The following is a 14,225-nucleotide window of genomic DNA, read 5'->3' on the forward strand; positions in this document are numbered from 1 at the left end:
GGAAGGCAAAAGAGTACAATTACGAGATATCTATTTATTAAATGTGAAATGCGCGTGCTCCTGTATTTTTACTTTTCCGGCGTAGCTTTCTCTTAGAACTCGTGACACGCTGCATTACTAAGGAAAAAAAAAAAAAAAGTTTTAATTACAGTTCTACTAAAAAGAGCTAAATAAATACAAAATCTGTAACAATACGTAAAACTTAAATAATAATCAATAGTTACAAAGCAAAAGTTGTAGAGACATTAGGTATTTTGGAAACAGGAAAGATGAAAAATATGCAACGCCTTCGCCGGGAATCGAACCATAGACTCCTCAATTACGCGCTGAGCGTACAGACCACCACACCACGAACGCATGCGAAGAAGGCGGGAGAAATACTTTACAAAGTTACTTAATAGATACAATTAAAACACATTTAAATGGTCTAATCAAGATATAGATTTTTGCATCAACCAAAATTAATTTTTATTATTACTTACACTTAAAACTCCTGCTATATATTGTCCTATTCATTATGGAGGTAGGTGCGCTGCAGCATGCTAAGAACTCCTTGGACTGCCACATTTAAAGTGGGAGAGTTTAAGTAACTGTTTCGCTATGAGTAGATTTTGAATTGGCGACAAAATTAAACAAAGAAGATTTCTGAATAACTATGGAACAAGAAAATCTAAATCTAAATTGAACTGGAGGGGTTGTAGTTGGAGAGAATTCTTTATTGTCTTTGGCAATATTCTGGACATCAAAATGCTAAAAATGAAAAAAAAGCTCAGAGTAAAAACTAATAAACTTATAATTATTTCTGGCTAAACGTCAAGGAAAAGGAAACTGCAGAGTTTTACAGAAAAAGGTCTTCATTTAAATGGCTAATTTAAGACTTTGAAAAATAACGCGCCTTGTTATTAAAAGGACAGAGGCCAAAAGTATATACAGAAAAACTTGCAGGTTAAATACAAAATACAGAAATCTTTAATTCTAACAAAACATCCTTTCTCACCCTCCTTTCGGTTTCAGATAAGCTTGTCATAACTTGTTAGTTTAAATATTAAATATTGTTTGCGTACGAGTCCGTAACGGATTGAATGAACAAGTCCGCTAAAAAGTTAATAAAATTTATTCTTGTCACAAGAAATATAACAAAACGCTGGGTTTTTCCTCACAGATATTCGTACAATATCACACAATATAACGCAATAGTTATATTTTAAACTACTAAAACGTTATATATATAACGCAATCCAAAGTGCAGAGAAAGCTAATCCGATCACACCGCGAATTCGCTACGATCAACAACAACAGTTATTTAAAAACTGAGCTGAGATGTTTCTCTCCGGCTATTATAGCTTTTTAAATCTGCCACGAGAGATAGTTCCGTCAATTTCTGGAAAGCAAAAAGAATAGAATTACGGTTACAGTTAACATAGTAGTCAATTACATTTATTCAAATTAAATATATATTACCGAGATAAACTTTTATTTAATGTTTAAATGCACATTGTATTTTTATTTCTTCGGCGTAGCTTTCTCTTAAAAGTCTTCACGCGCTGCACTACACAGGGAAAAAAAAAATTAATTATAATTCTATTAAAAACATCTAACTAAATGCAAAATTTGTAACAATATGATATTTAATTCCAGCTTTTTTAAGAAAAAACTAATAAATTGTGAAAAAAATTATTTTTTAAATTCTTGTGTAAGTAAAATTATTACATCTTTTAAGTAGTCAATCTCTGTAACCTATCTATCTATATATATATATAATGTACATATTGACGCATATCATTAAATTATATTTACATTGCGCTGATGAAGAGTTACTCAAAGTAATTTAATGATAAAGAGTTATATATAATTATATAAGGTATATATAAGGTACATAATTATATATGGAAGAATTTCGTTTTGAAGATATTTGTAAGCTTCATCATATTTCTTAAAGAGAATCTCAATACTGATACTCTTCAATTTCTGATATGAATATTGTAATAATTTGAAGGTTAAATCCAAAAATCCCTAAAGAATCTTATATTTTCATTTTTCCGATTGCAAAGCCATCTAAAGAGATTATCGGATTTAATTTTCAAATTATTTCTATATACTACAGAACAATGGAGCCATTATTCTTAACTATAAATCTGTGGTTAAAGATACTTTATTATCGATGTTTATGTACTATACTAATAAAAAGCTTACTTTTTAATTAGCTCTGTTTTTGTACGGATAAGCAATAATAAACTATTATAATAGGAAAAAATAAAAAATAAAGTTAATTATTTGATGATATTTGGGAAAATTTCATTAATCATGTTAAAGACTCTGAATGGAATTTGAACCCATGATGTTATCATTTGTTGATAAGCATAGACGCTGATAGTCGATGAAAAACTGATAGGCATTCTGTTCTAATATTTATTTGAAGAAAAAAATATTTAACTCCTATTTAAACACTTTTTCAAGCCTTATTGCATTCATAAGAAATAATACTTATTCTCATAATTACAGATACATATATAATATGTTATTCCCTTTGTAATTTGCAATATATGCACATTGAAATTATAGAATAGGTAATATATAATTTTCATTATACACATATTGCAAATTACTGAAAATGTATATTTATGTTCATAATGAATAAATCTTTCAAAATGAGCTTCATGCAGCGGTCAAAATTATATTTTAAAATTATTAGTGAGAAAATATGTTTATTATAGCCTTTATACTTACGAAACATATTTCCCTTTTTACTCAGACTCACTGTTTTCAAGTCAATAACACCAATGAATGGAATGATCAACCTGGCAAGTCATTCCCAGTTTCAAACCTCTTGAATGGGCTGGCTGTGTAATCTGTAGTAAGTTATGAAAATTTTAACAAAGGGCTTGTACTTATCTCATGGAAACCAAGTATTAGAGTCTAATTAAATGTTTCACTTCTTAGAAAAATACAAATAGCTGTGAACAAACAAGAAACTATCTTTAAAAGAATAAAGGAAATAGAACTTAAATTGACAAAAAAAAGTAAGCATAATAAAATACTGCAGAAATTACACAAAATAGCGAATCAATTTATAAGGGACAAGCTGCCTCACATTATTTTTTTCTTTTATATCAGCTGATCTTCTAGGAGGATATAACCCAAGCTATATTAAACTTTTAAAAAAGTTTTTTAAAAAAGTTTATTAGACTTTTAAAAAACATTTTTTACATATAAGGACTAATTTTCTTAAAGTTTTTCCATTTAAGGGTAGTGTCGCTAAATCTAAAATAGCTTATGGAGTCAAAAAGCTTCTCTTGTCACAGAAATATTGTTGATCGAGTTTAAATGTCGTTCAAATTAACATACATTTAAACTTTTTTTTAATGAATAAACTAGCAAAGAAAGAGAACAATAGACTTGGAAATTAGAGGTAAATTTAAAAAAATGATCGCACGACCCCCCCTCTCTCCACAGCTTACCACTACGTGTAAGCATGCTCATGCTTGTCCTTAAGCGCAACGTAAATATGAGCCTATTTTCCCTAGGAAATTCTACACGAAAGCATACCTTTGTCAGTTAGCCCTCATACACTTCTATATTCAGTTAAACAAACACATAAACCCTCCTTATTTTTTACATGAATAAGTAATTAATTTCACATTGGATAATAAAAACCCTTTTAAAAACTAAGATACTTTTCATAAACAGTCACAGTACTAATTAGTGCTGTTCAGCTAGAATTAGGTCGGATTATTCGTTTATAGCAGTGTTTCCTAAGATTTTAGCCTCGTGACCTATATGTATATAATGCTCGGAGGGGGAAGGAAATTCTTAGACGAAAATAATGTAATAATGAAATGCTAATAAACAAATAGATATAATCAATGAAATATTCTTATAATTATAATTTAATTCGCAATTATAAGTAGACATACGTTATTAATAATCGAAAAAAGTGCATAATAATATTAATGAGCTGTTCAATCATGCATAAAAGGTTTTCTTTTATTCAAGCACTATATTCCTAAGCACTTAAAAACTTTTCGTGGCCTGAATAATTTGTCTCCAATCTGGTATAAATTAATGTACACATTTTGGGAATTACGGGCTTGAAGTAAAGAGCAAATTAGAGATCTCTTTGTAGTTCCATCCTAGTTTTTATTGATAGCACCTTCGGTGCTAAACTCTTTGCGAAATTAAGAAGAAAAATATCAGCACTAATTAGTACTGTGACTGTTTATCAGGCAAGAATTTTTTTTATTTCTTGCCTGATATACAGATATTCAACGTGACCTTTAAAAGAAACTTTAAAGAAAAAAATATCTCCCTTTAAAGACCTTTAGCACATACTTTCTCCTTCGTAATTAACGTCATTCTCCCCTTTTGACCGCATCTGAGACGGCAGCCATTCGAGAATCCGTTTCATCCGTGAGCATGAAACTGGCTGAGCGCAACAAAACACACCTTGAAGACATGTGTGGCAAACACGTGGATTAGAGTGGACTTGACCTGGTTCATTCACTTCTAATCTCGAACCTGTGAAGATTTGAGTCTTCGAAGTTTTCTGCGACCCTGATGCAACCAGGCCTTCTTCGGTTGGCCGAAAAGCCCACGTGACATGAAACTATATGAAGAAAGAGGTGATTGTGCGTTTCATTTCCTTATTTTTTCCCTCATGCGGATGAAACATTTTGTGCTACGAATAACATTTTTGCTTGAGGATATTTGTCAGATATGTATCCACCGCGTGGATTAGCTCCTGTAGAACAATATTGTTCAACCCAGATTTAAACGAGAGAAAGAGATTGTTATCAGGAAACCCTTTCAATAAATGTGTTTTCTATCTCATTCAGAGATTTTCCGGAAAATGAACAGTTACGTAGGCTTTTGAAAATGACAGAAACCAGTTAGTGTAACTTACCTTGCTGAACTATGGTCAGCTGTTTTCACATGATGTCTTTATTCAAAACTATTTTCAAAATAATATAACTAAGTAAAGCTACAGTCTGTTGAATTTATTTACTCCGATTACCGTTGTTCACTATATGTTTTCTAAATTTTTAAACCAGTATGCTCTGAAATTTAAATAGAGAATTTAAAAATGAAGACAAATTTCTGGCAACAGAAACGAATAAATAATAGTAAGTAAAATTAAGTAGGTATTAGACAACGTAGCAGAAGTAAAATGTTACTAAATGTGGATTCCCAAACGTGACTGCAAGCAAATAGCTGAGATTTTAGAAATGTTACCACAATTGCTGGTTTTATTTGTGACGGGTTAACAATTGCTCATTACTAGTAGGAAATTCCATTCCGATATTATTTCGGCAATTCATTAGAAAACGTATGACAGAAAGCTAGATGTTTTAATGACAAATTAATTACCATGAAACTTAAGGGATTACTCAATGCATACTTAGTAAGTCCACTTTTTTAACAGGCCCATCAGCAACCGCACGGTAAAGTAGCTTAACATTGGGTAGTTCGGTCCGGGGTTCGAGTTTCGAAGAACGGCTGGCTGCATTTACGTTTTTGTAGTTTTCCCCATGTGTAACGTGTATACGAGCCAGTTTCCCTCAGAAAGTCCTCCACGAAGGAGTACTCCCCTTAGGCAGATAGCCCTGGATGTTTCGCCATAATCAAATTAACCAAACCAATCACGTTTTAATCATGTATGTAGTTAATTAAAAAAATAAGCTTACAGTGTTATTTATTAACTTATCGAATTCATATACATTATAACTTATTCAGCAGTAACCTCAGTTCAATGACTATTTATGTAATTTAATAAAAGGCTTTATTTTACTCTAATAAACCGTTTAAGTATAAAACATTTCGAACGGTACTTAGCTATTCAAAGGGTTGTCTTTTGATAATTTGATTCTGGTGATTTCGGGACTTCTCTGTTTTAAAGAAATGGAGAATATATTCGCCTGTTTCACAAATTTATACTTGGGCGTAGTATTAGATGGTGGACTTAAGACAACCAAATTTTATGTGATTGGATTTCGGTTGGTATACGTGGCAATAAATTGTTGAGATGAATTTGATGGAATGAGCTTGAGATGGAATTTTTATCATAGTTTTTCGAGTTCTTTAAATCAATGGTCTCAAAATATAATTGCATGCGGCCGAATGCGCGATCTGAAAGCAGCTAATGAGTTGAGTTTTCTTCTCACAAAACAAAATTTTTTAATCAAGTTAAAAATTTTATTTGCTAAATATCTATCAAAACAAATACAAACAGTAGTAATAAAAGGAAAAAATTCCAATTTATATTTATTTTCTGTATGAAACCTGAAGGTTAATATCTGCAAATTTCTTTTAGTAACACTTTGTAATTCAAACTCACTGACAGCCAAATATTAAATTTTCAGATTCACATTTATTTCAAATAATTCTAATGTGTGGAATTAACCACTAAATAACTTACTTTTAAAGTAAACTAAAATAAACAAATTACAATAACTTTCCAAGTTGAACATAATTTGAAAATAAATAATAATAACCTATTCTCATGCTTCTATTCGGTAAATTTTTCTTTCACGCATAGAGAAAAAATAGGTATATTTGTATGTAAATAATTAAAAGCTTCTTCATTTGTTACTACAGCTTTCAGCTACAACACCTCCTGCCATTTCGATTTTGATAAAGTTTGTAACTTTGGAAAAAAAGTACTGGAAACTATCTTCATCATGAACTGTCAATACTCATGGTCAATTTGATTCTTTTCTTAAATTTATTAATCTTAAATTGCGGTAAATACTGTTCGCATACAAATGTATTCCCAAGCAAAGCGATTATTTTTATTGCAAAAAAAAATCTTAACCGAGGGGAATTTATCACAAAGTACAAAAAAAAAGAAAAAAAAAAAAAAAAATCTGTATCTTCAAATCTTTGAGTAAGATTGATATCACAATGTAACGTAATTAGTTTCACTTGTAGATTTTCTGGGGCGTTACTTAAGTTTGTTTCTGATGATAATAAATGTAATTTAAAATTGGATGCTAAATCATTTAAGCATTAAATCCTTTTCTTAAAATTCTTGTCATAGTAATGTAATTTGCTGGAAATATATTCGCAAGTAAGTGTAAAATTGCTTCAGCGGCCACTAGTTTGAAGATTACCGATTAACGTCAGTTTGAAACTATTACTTAGTATCTCTTAACAGTACAAATAAGACAAATGAACAAATTTTATTGCATTATTTGCATGTTTTCTAGAGAAAAATAATACTTCGAGCAAATCAAACCAGGAATTTTGTCAGCTAATCCTTCGATATCTTAAAAGACCATCAGCGCTCGAGCGGCAAAGTCGCTGAACTCTGGTGATGCGTTCCGGGGCTAGAATCCGGCAAAAAGGATAGTCGCATGGGCGTTTTCGTGGGTTTTCTGTATACGTTAAGTGTACACGAGCCAGTTTCCGTTAGAAAGTCCTACACGAAGGCATTCCTCTCCTTCAACAGATATCCCTCGAGTGCTTTGCCGTAATTAAATAAACCAAACCTTTGATATCTTAAATAATTAACTAATCCTTAAGTACTGTTTTAGTATAAGGAAAAATATTTATGTTTAGTTCTAACTAAACTAAAAATATTTATGCTTAATTCACACACACACACACACACACACAAAAAAAAAAAAAAAAAAAAAAAAAAAAAAAAAAAAAAATGATAAAACAGCAAATAAGCCTAACTTCTCTGGTATTTAGTAATTGCTTGTTGCCTAATCTGCTTGAAAAAGTTTTGGATAGTTAGTTGTTATAAGTATCATTCTATTGGACAATTTTTTATTCTGCAGTTAGAATATGAATGCCAAGTATTTCTGAATTCTGTAATAATAAGTATTTCTAAAATTTTCATTATTGCTTTAAAAATGAAATATTTGTTGCCTGAAACATTTTCATGCTCCAAATATATGCAGACTAGTATAAACAAATTAAAATAATGCATTTCATGTAATTAAATGAAAAATATTAAGGTACAAAATGGACCGTGAATTTAAACCTATTTTCCTAGGTAACTTCTTAGATATAAATTGCTGGTTTACTCTAGAACTAGAAATATAAATTCAAAAGGAAGTCGCTTCATTGTCATGTTCACTACTATGCAGTTTATTCCATAAATGAGTTTAGGTAACGAAATATCAGTCAGTTTTAAACAAGATATTTCGAAACAAGTATGTTACAGAATTTCTGATAATTCATCAGTAATGCTTCAGAAAAATTTCATAAACATAAAATTACAAAAACGCACAGTACCTGAAACTATATGTTTAAATTGCAATTAATGGAATCGCTTCTGGAGCAAATTTTATTTTTATTATTATTATCATTGCATTCATCATTGTTAACATCATTATTCCTGTATAAAGCTTTTTCTTTTACTGTATTATATTTCATTTATATCATCTTTGTTTTAGTAGCTGGATGAAGATAATCGTTTTATAATTATTACGATTAGTTTGGCAATTTTTCTAAGACGTGGTAAAGTCTATGCTTTCTGATATCGTTAAAGTATTATATTTTATTACCAGAAGATATCACCGAAACTTCTACAGAAAGACTCTTGTTAAAGCATTAAAAATTAATACAAAAACTCTCAATGCCATACTGGCCGCCTTGCTGGAATTTCGTTTCACATGTGTCTTGGTAATTAAAACTATTATATAAAAATGCATATCTATTATTTTTAAATAGTTCAAATAGCTGTGTTCGCTGATGGAAGTTGTTATCCAAAAGGAAACACAACAATTTTGTGCCATTTAAAATATCTACATTTTGTTTTATAGAAAAATAACATATGTTTAGAAAAAAAAAAAAAAATGGTATAAATACGGAAGTTTTTCTAAACAACTCTGGCTAAACGTTTTCGTATCTGATTATGGCTTAGCATAACCAGAACGGAGAATGGAATCTTAGGTATTAATAGCTCATAAGGTATTTCAAGAACTAGTTATGCCCACTTATTTGAAATCTAAAATCTCTCTTATCATTTATGATACTATTGCATTAATATGGCACACGAAAGGAAATAAAAATTTAATTAATTCCTTTGAAACCATTTATAAACCCGTAATTCATTAAAAACCCTTATTTAAACTGAAAAAATTCTCCTTACCCATTTCACCAAATGAGTAATGAATCGTTATTGAGTAACAAATAAGTTAGCGAAATGAGTAACGAATTATGAAATGTTCACAAAAATTTCATGAAACCCTAAGTTCAGTTATGACAGTCTCAGAGGCGTTTATGTTCAGATCACGATGAGATCCAAAACCAAGAGTGCGTTCATTGAAGTCACGTCTTCCGACAGAAACTGTATAAGACGTCGGTTACTGGCTTTGATAGTATTGCGGCTGTCTGTTTTCACCGATAGAGTAGATGGGGGTTCTTTTTACGAGTGGGACCCGAAGTTACACATTAAAGTGAGAACAAATGTTTCAACGCAGTATATGGAGGCCAAACAAAGTTCGAACCAAGCGCTGTCTATAATGTCTGTAGAGTTAGAGCTATGAGACGTAAATGCAGCGCATGTAGGCCCCTGATTAAAGAGCTCAATTAAAACTGCTTAGCAAAAAACACCTACAAATGCAATGTAAGGCAAGCAAAACAGAATAGTTAGCGCAATTTTTGCGTCAACACAGCAGAAATGTTTGGTGAAGCTTTTAAGATTGCCCATAATAAAGTCATATACCTGTAATCCGGTTTTCCAGGTGCTTATACATCTTTCGAAGTTGTTTAGAAAATTCTGACAAAGTTTTTTGTCAGTATCAAAGGTTAGTTTATCCGAAAACCTTTCTTCAGAACAACGAAGTTTTTCCGAAAGAGAAGATACTCTTAATCTTCCATTACCACCATCTTCTCCAACAATATCAGAAACAAAAAATATCATTAAGAATTTAAATATTAAAAAGGTCCTGATGGCTTTGATGATGTCAAACTCAAATGGATTTTTACTGCAGATCTGAACATACTTAAAGCATTCATTGACTCTTGTTGGAAGACAGGCTCTTTTAAAACCCTATTAAAACAGGCAGAAATTGTACTCTTCCTTAAAAAGAACAAACCTCAGAATGGCTCTTTTCTTACCATCCGATTTTCTTACCACTAGCTCTTGGAAAACTGTTGAAAAAACTTATTTTATCAAGACTACATTTTGATTTCGATAAAAATATTATTCATTGAAACCAGTCTGGCTTTATGACAAATAAATCAGTGGACCATGGTTTCCAATGTTGCGGGAAGTGTCGGATAAAAATGGAGAACAAAAATTTCCTTCTCTGATTATCTCTCTTGATATGCAATCAGCCTTTGATTCTATACGTTAGTCAGACATGTGTGCAATCCTTGAAACGACTCAATATCCCCAAGAGAATTTTTTTTCTCGTACAGTACTACTGAAAAAACAGATCATTACAATTTACGACGAATGTCAACTACAATATAACAAGACGTTGCCCTCAAGGCTCCTGTTTAGGACCAACAATTTGCAATTTAGTAGCAAACGAGACCTTAACATTATTTGATGAAGTAACATACACCCAAGCTTAAGCGTACGCAGATCACTTTCTTTTTATAGTACAAGGGCGCAGCAGACCACAAATTGAGCAAAACTCCAATAATTCAATGAAATGGTTCCTGCGGATTCTGAAAAGTTCCCATCTGAGGCATAAATTAAATATATTATTGCATTACCTTTCAGAAAATTGTAACAATCTTAAATCACGTTGACACAATTAGTACTGTAAAATGATTATTTCTTTTGCTAATGGTTACTTTATTTTTAAACCTATAACATTCCTTAGTAGTTACTATACGAAGATCCTTTTCCTTGTAATTAGAAACATTTTTTATAAGAACTTAATATTTTAGAGTTTTTTTTAGTTTTTTTTTATTTGCTTCTTTATAAAAAAGATAGAATTCATTGAAATATTTAGAAACCGAGATTTTGAATTATTATATCATTAATTTATTCTTGATGTATTTAATTTTTTCGTCTTGCCTGCAAAAAAGCCATTTCTTGCTTGTTTCAGTTGCTTAGCGATACATACTTGCGACCTGCAGCTTCTAACTTCTGTTACAGAACAATTGGGTATTGCGAAAGTTGTTTTTGCGTACCCAGCCAAGCTTGAATATATGAGAGAAAATTTGGAAACATCTTGAAACAGAAATTACATGTGGTTTTCGAATGCTGAATGTGCAATCGACTGTGACTTGTTATTCAGTTCCTACGTTATAAGAGTATTCAGAAAGTGTTCCAAGTGCATATTTTATTAAAACTAAATTAAAAATATAAAATCAAATAACTATTTTTTTACACTGGGCAGCTCATCTTTTTATGCCATTTTAACTGATGATTGGCTAAAGATGATTGCACGTTTCTTAATCTTCTTTTTGATACTGTGCGTGCGTATTTAATTATGGCAAAGCGCACTAGGGCTATCTGCCTAAGGGGAGGGATGCCTTTCGTGGAGGACTTTCTAAGGGAAACTGGCTCGTATACACGTTACACATGGGGAAAACCACGAAAACGCCCATGCAGCCAGCCCGTTCGCGGGACTCGAACCTCGGACCGAACTACCAGTGTTCAGCGTCTTTACCGCTCGGCCGCTGGTGGGCCCCTTTTTGATACTGAATATTCTAAATTTAATATTATCTACCTATCTGGTCTGAAATTCCAACATTTGTATCTTAAATTTCACAAATTCTTACAACTAATTTCACCAAAGCAACAAAGACCAGTGTCCATTAAAAAAAGTCAGTAAAATTATGAGACTCGTACCTATAATAAGGCTTGAAAAGTTTATAATTGGAAAACAATTTTTGACAATGAGATTATAGGAGCGTAATATAACTGAAAAGTATGACTTTTGAAGCTTTCTGCAATTTATTGAAATTCACATCACATTTTCTGAAGCAACTTTAATAACAATGTTACAAGAAAGGGCTACATTTTCTTTTCAAGTGTTTACGTTAGATTGCTATATTTTGCTGTTTCTGTTGCATTTCCTCAACAGTACGCGAGCATTAAAATAATATGTTGTAGAGACATTAGGATTATTTGGAAGCAGGAAAAATAATAAAAGAGCAAGCGCCTTCGTCGGGAATCGAACCACGGACCTCTTAATTACGCGCTCAGCGTGCAGACCACCACACCACGAAGGCATGCCAAGAAGGCGGGAGAAATACCTTATAATGCAACGATTACGTGATTAAAACTGTCACAGAATAAATAGTCTTATCGTGTTATTGAGTATACAGCAGTTGAAATGAAATCTTAAGAGTATGAGAATGAGTTTAATATTTTCGAAATAAGTAATGGCAATTATGAAAATAAATATGACGTCTTACAAGGAGACTTATTACAAACATATATTTACTTCTTATTCAAAAAAATCTTATGTGGGCACAGCATGACTTCCTTGTACTGCCTAGTAAAATACACGTTCTTTGCTGCACTTCATTTAAACTTACTTTCTCGAATTATTCTTACTTTATTATGCGATACTTCAGGCAAGTTGAAAATGACATAAAAAAATACAGAGTTTGAAATTAAATATCCCGGTCAGTTTTTGCCGTAAGGGATTTTATTTTTCCATAGCTAGTATAAAACTTTCTCAAATATAATTATAGGAATCGGGAGACCGTATTAAAAGTTAGATTTCGATATTTATTAATTTTTTTTTTTTTTTTTTTTTTTTTTTTTTTTTTTTTTTTTTTAGTTTGACACTTTCAAAATATGAATATTTTCACCCTTTAAAACACTTCTGTAACTGGAAATATATGACTACGACCAACGGTTGCAATATTAAATGCCGGGTAAGGGGGCTGGTTTAATACAGCCAATTGCAACAAAAAAGAGAGATGCACAACTAGATATTATTGCAGTCCCAGATACAAAATTTTAACGTTCTGTGGCTACACGAGTTACATACGCGAGATGCATACATACAAGCGTACGTACGTACACTGAGAAAAAAAAAAAAAGACAGTTCTACAATCTCTCTACCGTTCTACTAGGGCGATTGACAAAATTCAAATTGCGTTTTTCATGTCTCGAAAGCACGACTTAGGATATATAATAGATTTATGTGGAGCATTGGTTATAACATAGGTATTTTGACACAAAATCAGACTTTGTCTGAAATAACATACCAATTTTTTTCCCTATTTCGATTCTACGACTCAAAAATTATGCCTAGATATTAAATTTTGTAAAATTTGGTGCGAAATTTACAAAGTAATTCAAAAATTTATATTGGCGCAATGTTTTCAATTTGCGCCAAGAATAATTCACTTGGCGCACTTCTTAATATATAGCAACCAAGTTTTCTTTCCCTTCCATTATGCCGAAGCGGAAAAAAAGGCACCTCTTTCTTATCTTTTTACATTGTGTATGAGCGGAAAAAAAGTCACATCGTTGTTAGTTTCAAATAATTTTATCAAAGTCTCTAAACCACATTTAATGTTATATCGCTTTCAACAAATATGCCAAACTTCAAAACGCATCAGTATATAAATTCACGTATATCTTAGCAAATTTTGAATAAAAAACTAATTTTTTTGCAGGTATGCTTAGAAATACGTCTACTTTAAGATGATGGTAAAAATTTATAGATTATAATTCAAATTTTTTTTTGAAAAATTTATAAAAATTATTTTAAAATACAAATTTTAAAAATAGGTCATAAAAATGGATGAATTTTATTTGGAATGAACATAAATTTCGAAATGTGAAAGGAAGAATCAAATAAGTTTAATAAAAAAAAAGGAAATTAATAAATGTATACCAAACTCAACTAACATTGACGAGCTAAAATTTTGAGAGCTAATTTTTTAAAAACTACTCATGCAATTTTTACTCGTGCGATTTATTGGTATGTGATTTTAGAAAAAGTCCGATTTTGTGTCAAAATACCTACATTAGAGCAATGCTATATATAAATCTAATACATATTCTAAGTCGCGCTATCGAGACAAGAAAAACATGAAAAAGTTGAATATCATCAATCACCGAGTAGAATAGGAGATATAAAACTGTCCCCCCCTTTTTTTCGCAGTGTACTTACAGAGGCCACGAAAAAATCCTCTTTGAATTCCTTTTACATCCACTTTACAATCTGTCTTTAAAAAAACAGTCATTTATTACATATTTCTTTTTCATTATTATTATTTTATTTTTGTGATAAAAAATTGAGACTGCCAGAGGAAAATTTTAGATGTAGATTTTTACAAGGCAGTAGATT

The 14,225-nt window shown here is 31.1% G+C and overlaps 1 long non-coding RNA gene across 2 annotated transcripts in view; it reads right to left on the minus strand.

Moving 5' to 3' along the window:
- Window positions 1-1,124: 1,124 nt before the first annotated feature.
- LOC118202871 (uncharacterized) overlaps window positions 1,125-14,225 on the minus strand; it is a 174,423-nt gene continuing 161,322 nt past the window's right edge. Inside the window, exons 1-3 of one of the 2 annotated variants that reach the window (XR_004760477.2) lie at window positions 4,330-4,561; window positions 2,728-2,849; window positions 1,125-1,381 (exon numbers count right to left, since the gene is read on the minus strand). This is a non-coding gene — a long non-coding RNA (uncharacterized LOC118202871). Of the gene's footprint in view, window positions 1,382-2,727; window positions 2,850-4,329; window positions 4,562-14,225 lie in introns of those variants that run through there. The other variant, XR_015039033.1, reaches the window with a different exon arrangement.

The sequence above is a fragment of the Stegodyphus dumicola genome, chromosome X2 (assembly GCF_044657685.1).
Source record: "Stegodyphus dumicola isolate Sdum_Otavi_A_Nest chromosome X2, ASM4465768v1".
In the NCBI taxonomy this organism is placed as follows: domain Eukaryota; kingdom Metazoa; phylum Arthropoda; class Arachnida; order Araneae; family Eresidae; genus Stegodyphus; species Stegodyphus dumicola.